Source organism: Condylura cristata, unplaced genomic scaffold, assembly GCF_000260355.1.
Source record: "Condylura cristata isolate star-nosed mole 26May11 unplaced genomic scaffold, ConCri1.0 scaffold00011, whole genome shotgun sequence".
Taxonomy (NCBI): domain Eukaryota; kingdom Metazoa; phylum Chordata; class Mammalia; order Eulipotyphla; family Talpidae; genus Condylura; species Condylura cristata.
Window position 1 is genome coordinate 23600698 of NW_004567112.1, and position 6000 is coordinate 23606697.

Consider the following 6000-nt stretch of genomic DNA (forward strand, 5'->3'; position numbering starts at 1 on the left):
GGAAACTGAAGTGAGATATGAGTAGTTTTCAGTATCACTGTGAGCAAAGGTCATGAAAAGTCTAAGATTTAAATGTATGAAACCATTTCTTCTCATGAAAGAAATTCTTTAGAGGGGGTTTGTCAAATTTTAAAATCTTCTACCTTTGGGGTTTGGTGAAACCTTTAGATTTAAGATGCTTCCCAAACTGAGCATTAATCCCTCATGAAATCCCCATTCTTATGCTCTCAAGATTAGTTCAAAGCACTTTTGTTAAGTACTCATTTCTTGAAGGAAAAATGGCTTTGTGGGCATATTCTGATCGTGTTCTCACTGGCCAAGTAAAACATGAATAGGCATATCCTTAGCTTTAATGCCAATCTTTCATATCCTAAGGATTTCTTTACAAAGGAACAAGACGCCCTAAGTTAGCAGTGATGGCTACTCAGGATACACAGTGGTTTACTTTACAATTATGGAATAGCCCTCTTTTGTAAACAATCTATATGTGAAAACTTTAATGAATACACTGAATGAATCCATTATAGAACTCTGCCAGTGAAACAAAGCAACTTTATTTGGGAAAAGTATGCTCATCAACAAACTGTATACATCACTTAATGGTAGGTAGTGCATCCTGTCCATTTCTCAGAGACCATGGCAGTACCTGGCATATCATAGGGCTTGATAAAGATTTGTTTAATGTATGTCTGATTCTGATTCTCTGCTGGTATAGTAAGCAAATGATTCTCATAGAAAATATGGAGTTGATTTGTGAGCACTAGCAAAAGCAGTATATTCAATTTCTCTCTTTGAGTTGTACTACCTATATGCCATGAGTTTTAGCTGTTCAGGAACTACCTTTCCAAACATGACTATTGTTAACAGTACATATTTTGCCACCATATTGGAAACATGCTTTCATCTGAAATTAATGGCTTCTAAGAATCTGTGAGGGGATAAACCAACTTAGGCTCTCAGAAGTTTCCATGAGTTACCTTTTTACTCATATACCCTTCCTTTTAACAACCCCAAAGTGTGATAACTACTGGTCGAAAACGAAATGATGGTGATGTCCTACCAAGTATTGGTATGCCAAAGTGGGCTGTCAGAAGTAAAAGTTCAGAAAGAGAAAATGCCATCAAAGAGAAGGCTCCTCTATTCTGGGAGATGGGAATATAGAACCAAGCAGCCTACAGCTTTCACTTACGTGGCAGGACTCTTGTCATATTTCTTCTGAGGGATGTCATTTAAAATTTCTCAATTATTATTTACTTCAGTTCACCAAGATTCAGAAAAAGTATACTTCTCATGCACATTTCTTTAGAATGAAGACTACATGGGAGAATGTTTGGCCCATGTCAACTGGTAACAGACTATCTGGTCAGACTAGGAGAAACCTTTTGAAAAAGAATGCCATGGCCTCTGGGGTCCTGAAATTCTGACTATCTGAATGGGGAAGTACTGAAACAAGTCCAAACTAGCTGTTACTTAGATAAATTGCCAACTCCTAAGTCAGCAAGAGCTGAGGGAAAGGTGTAGCTCCAGTCTTAATGATATACTGGGAGCTCTGATGAATCAAGATTCTGGATTTTTAAATAGACTTGTCTTTATCTGGTATCAAGGTTTTCTGCTGATGTAGGATTTAATCATCTCCCACAGCAAAACTAATCCTGGGAACAATAATCTATAATTCTAGTCATAGGTAAGGAATATGGGTGCATTTTGTGCACCTCCCATAATTATGAACTGGTCTACAGCCAAAAGAAGGGAATGCCATTGAAAGAGTACAGGAGGTCTTCAACAGCACTAGCTGGTATGAAATTAACCACACAAGTATTATCTTTTGTAGCTGAGTTGTTAAAATCTCCAACTGGAGGAATCACTCCACTTTCTTAATCCAGTCAGAGTTGGACCCACTTTCTTAATCCAGTCAGAGTTGGACCCGTTGTTCCAATTACATACTTTATGCAGAATTTCTACGACCTTTCTGAAGATGCCAATCCAGACAGTTAGACATCTGCTGTCAATTCCATGGTCCAACAGAATGTTAAAGGCAGTGTGAGGCTCAGCACCCTTCTACCTACTGGCCTAGTTCTGACTTCTGATATCTCATTAAGTCACATCCACTTACTTCTCTATATGACTGTGAACACAATAGCATTGTTCAATCTTAGTCTTCTCTCACCTCAGAATAAGAAACTCTTGTTTTCCTATCTGTGGTTTGTATGATAAATTCCAGATGCTCTAATTTCACTCCTCCCCCTTGAATTAAAAAAAAAAAAAAAAAAGGGAGGCTTACTCAACTGATTATATTAAGTGACTTTTAACCCCACTGGTTCAGTGTGCATGGCTGGTAGCACATCACAAACAGAATTGTAACACACAACATATTACAAATATGAAACAAGTGTTATATTATTTAGTCAGAATGTTACAAAGCAAGCTCTTTTTCTTTCTTTTTTTTTTAAAGATTTATTTTTAATTATATATACAGAACTGGGGTACAGGCCAGAGATGCTGACAGTGAGAGGATTCACCAGAGACAGAGTGGGGTGCAGAACAGGCAGAGAGACGAAATACACTGCTGAGGGGATTAGCGGGTGGGTCAGGAGAGGTCTGCCACGCCATGCGGATCTCCTCGGGGCAGGCGGGGATCGAACTCATGCAGAAGTGGCTTTAGCTTCTCAGTGCAGTGCTTTAACCAGCTGCGCCACCAGGGAGAGCTGCAAGCTCTTTTTCAACTTGTCATTCTCCAATTTGTGTGTGTGCAGGAGTAAATCTCTTTCCCCCAAATTCCTTGAACCTAATAAATTACTTTACATTTTTTCTCTACTGAATGGTATTTCTCTATGCACCTCAAATTTAAGATTCCTTAGGCATGGAATTCTATTCTCTTCTACCTTCTTTCTAAAGAAGAAATGCTGTTCATTTCTTTTTTGGGCTATGATGGACACCAAAATGATTTTTTACCCCAAACTTCTGCCCCTAGGGGGTTACACTGTCAAAAATTTCAGATGCTTTTAGTAAAATGGGAGCTACAGCCTCCCTACCACTAACTTGCCTCTACAAGTCCTGTTATGTGTCACCTAAAAAAAAATCATAGTTCTGTTGTGTGTGTGAGGGAGTTGGGTAGGAGAAGATGGGTAGATTAAAGAGGGAACAATTTTTCTCCTAAGAAATGACTTATCAGGGCCCTCCTTGTTGGCTCAATAGGTTAAAGCAAAACACGATGAAGCTCTCCTCAACCACTGCAAGAGTTCCTTCCATCCCTAGTGGGGTGTGTGTGTGTGTGTGTGTAGCACACATGGTGTGGCAGACCTCTCCTGATTGACTCACTGCTGCTCGCCTCAATCTGCCTGTTCCGTTGCCCATTCTGTTACTGGTGAATCCTCTCAACACCCCCTCACCTCTGACCTGTACCCTAGTTCTGTGTGCATAAATACATATATTTTAAAAAATGACTTATCATATTTAGAATATAATCTAGTGCAATAATAAAAGTTGCTGTTTATGCTAATTACACTCTTCATTAATAGAAGTTAACTCCTTTGGGACTAGCAACAGGTATTCTTTTAAATGAATATTTTTATATGGAAAAAGACCAATTTTTTTCCTGAATTGCTTTTCTACCATGATTCATTTTCTTTCCTCGACCTGCACAGATCTTTCACTTTTGTTCCTTGGAAGTCAAAACTAGTGAGCTATTGGTGACTTGGTGCTGCGTCACCTATGGTAGCAATACCTGACAGGGAAATACAAATACTATGACAATTAGTTTAAAAAAAAAATCAAAACTGAAAGACAAAAACGTGCTTTCCCATAAAATTCCAAACTTTATTTGGATTTTTACATCCTTCATATTGTAGTTTACTCTGTGATACAAATAGAAGAGTTTTGCTTGGTCTGGCAGTTGCATATGACCAATCCCTGCAGTGAGCTTCCAAAGGCTAGCATACATGCACATTAATATAACTGGCAATTCACTATGTACAAAAGATTGTAAAATTTATTCTCCATATATTAAGTATCAGTGCAGTTGGATGCATTTCTAAGTTAGAAAACCAAGTCCTTTCTCATTCATCTAATAATACAGATTAGATTTATTTAACTAAATTTAAGTTTTTTATACACCTGGATTCAAATTCAGGGCTTTTAAAATTCTGGTTAAATGAAAACCATTACTAATTTTTACTTTATTACTCTTTATACCTTAGGTCTTTAAGGTATATATTCATAAAGTTAATTTTATAAGCTGTGCTTGATAACTGGGTAAACTGGTTCCTAAGTTTTCCACTATGAACTCTATGCAAAAGGCAGTTTGAAATGGAGGGACCAAACTGAGAAAGTGATGGTGGGGGAGGAACAAGGTAAATAAGAAGCTAAGCCCATAACCTTAAACCTCTTAATATTACTATTTTCAGATATGGACTCACTAATACAACAAATTCTTGAAAGGTAGCAACTAAGATCTTCTTTGGTTATTTTTATCCCACAGATCAAGTGAACAGAATCTAGGTAACACTACCCTTTGGATTATGTATCAGTTGGTAAAGAGTTAGCCAAATCAGTTGTTTAAATGTTGACTACATGGTCAAACTAAATCAGTTTATCAAAGACAGCAGTAGCAGTGATCACCAAATTTTTAGACAAAATATAAGATCTGACTTTAGTCTGTATTATTCTACCTTCCCTTTCCACTGCCCACAGGCTATTTCTAGTTCTCCTATCAATAGACCCCCTGAACTTTCTCCTTAAAAAAAAAAAAAAAAAAAAAAACTCCCTAAATGGGAAGGAAAGCAAAGAAATTACAACTGATCAAGACAGCGTAACTACTAATAGTGTTTACATACTGAAACAATAACTGGTGAAGCAAACAAATTTCAATTGGTAGAAAAGTGTAAAAGCAATGTCTGCAGACAAGGAAATCTTCCTCGCGCATCCTTTCTGTTCACCATTCCTACGCTATTTAAAATGCTCTAAAATGTGTCTTTTTGTTTTTTTCAAAAAAATTATTTCAAAATCACGAAATTAAAACCAGGACTACCTGAAGCATGACAACCTATTCCCATTTTTCAGTAACACATGCCTTATTTGAGGTTAGAGACAGTCACGATCTCTTCTCAAAGTTAAAGTATAAAGTCTCTAGTTAAAAAAAAAAACTTCAGTGTAACAGGTTTACATCACAAAATGAACCTAGTAAATATTAAAAGTAATTCAAATGATCTAAACCTCAGAATGAAACCAACTTAGTTGCGATTTAAATTCCAGATCCAAGTGGCACCAGTTTTCCTGTCCGTTACCACCTCTCATTCCAACATGCGTGTGCGGAGACTATCCCATTCCAACTACTGCCTGCCCCCAGCCTAAACCATTCAGTTCTTCCAGAAACCTGCTAATGACTGACTGCCCTTATAAACCAAATTAACACGGATGCATAAGTGGCCAATTAACTTACTCTCAAACTACATTCCTGCATTTCACAAAGGCCTTTAAGACCTTAGTCCAAAGAACTGATAAGAGGATTGACAGAGGGCTTTTGCAAAACGATAGATTCTGGAGATAACTGTCCTTCCAAATGACAAGTCTACCAAGTCTCCCACTCTTTCTGGCGTGTAGAGACGTTTTAGGAAGCAAGACCGGAAGGGAATACAAGTACTGTTGATGCAAAACAAAGCAAACAACCACCACCTACCTCCAGGGAGCCAGAGAGTGCGGAACGCTCCCACCCCCACCCCCTGCCCCCCTCAGTTCCCACTCAACGCCAGCTAGAATACAGAGACAGGAGCCCTAGGGGGTAAGGCCGTGGGCGGAGGAGCACCGCGAGTGGTTTCCGGCCTACGAGCCCGGGTGGCCAGGTGGGGTCTACGGCGTAGGGCGCTGGTCTCACTTACCTGCGGCGAAGTGGAGTGGGGTGGATTTCCTGCCCGCAGTGTCGCGGCTGTTCACCTTCTCCGGCGTCACCAGCCGCTTCACTCGCTCCACGTCCCCGTTGCGGCACGCCTCGAACAGTTCGCGGGC

General features: G+C 39.2%; 1 protein-coding gene across 1 annotated transcript in view; it reads right to left on the bottom strand.

The window, feature by feature from the left end:
- Positions 1-5988, bottom strand: part of TNKS2 (tankyrase, TRF1-interacting ankyrin-related ADP-ribose polymerase 2) — a 58707-nt gene extending 52719 nt beyond the window's left edge. The window contains exon 1 of the mRNA XM_012723874.1: positions 5874-5988. The gene's annotated coding sequence lies outside the window, so the exon portion shown is untranslated. The remainder of the gene's footprint in view (positions 1-5873) is intronic.
- Positions 5989-6000: the final 12 nt, after the last annotated feature.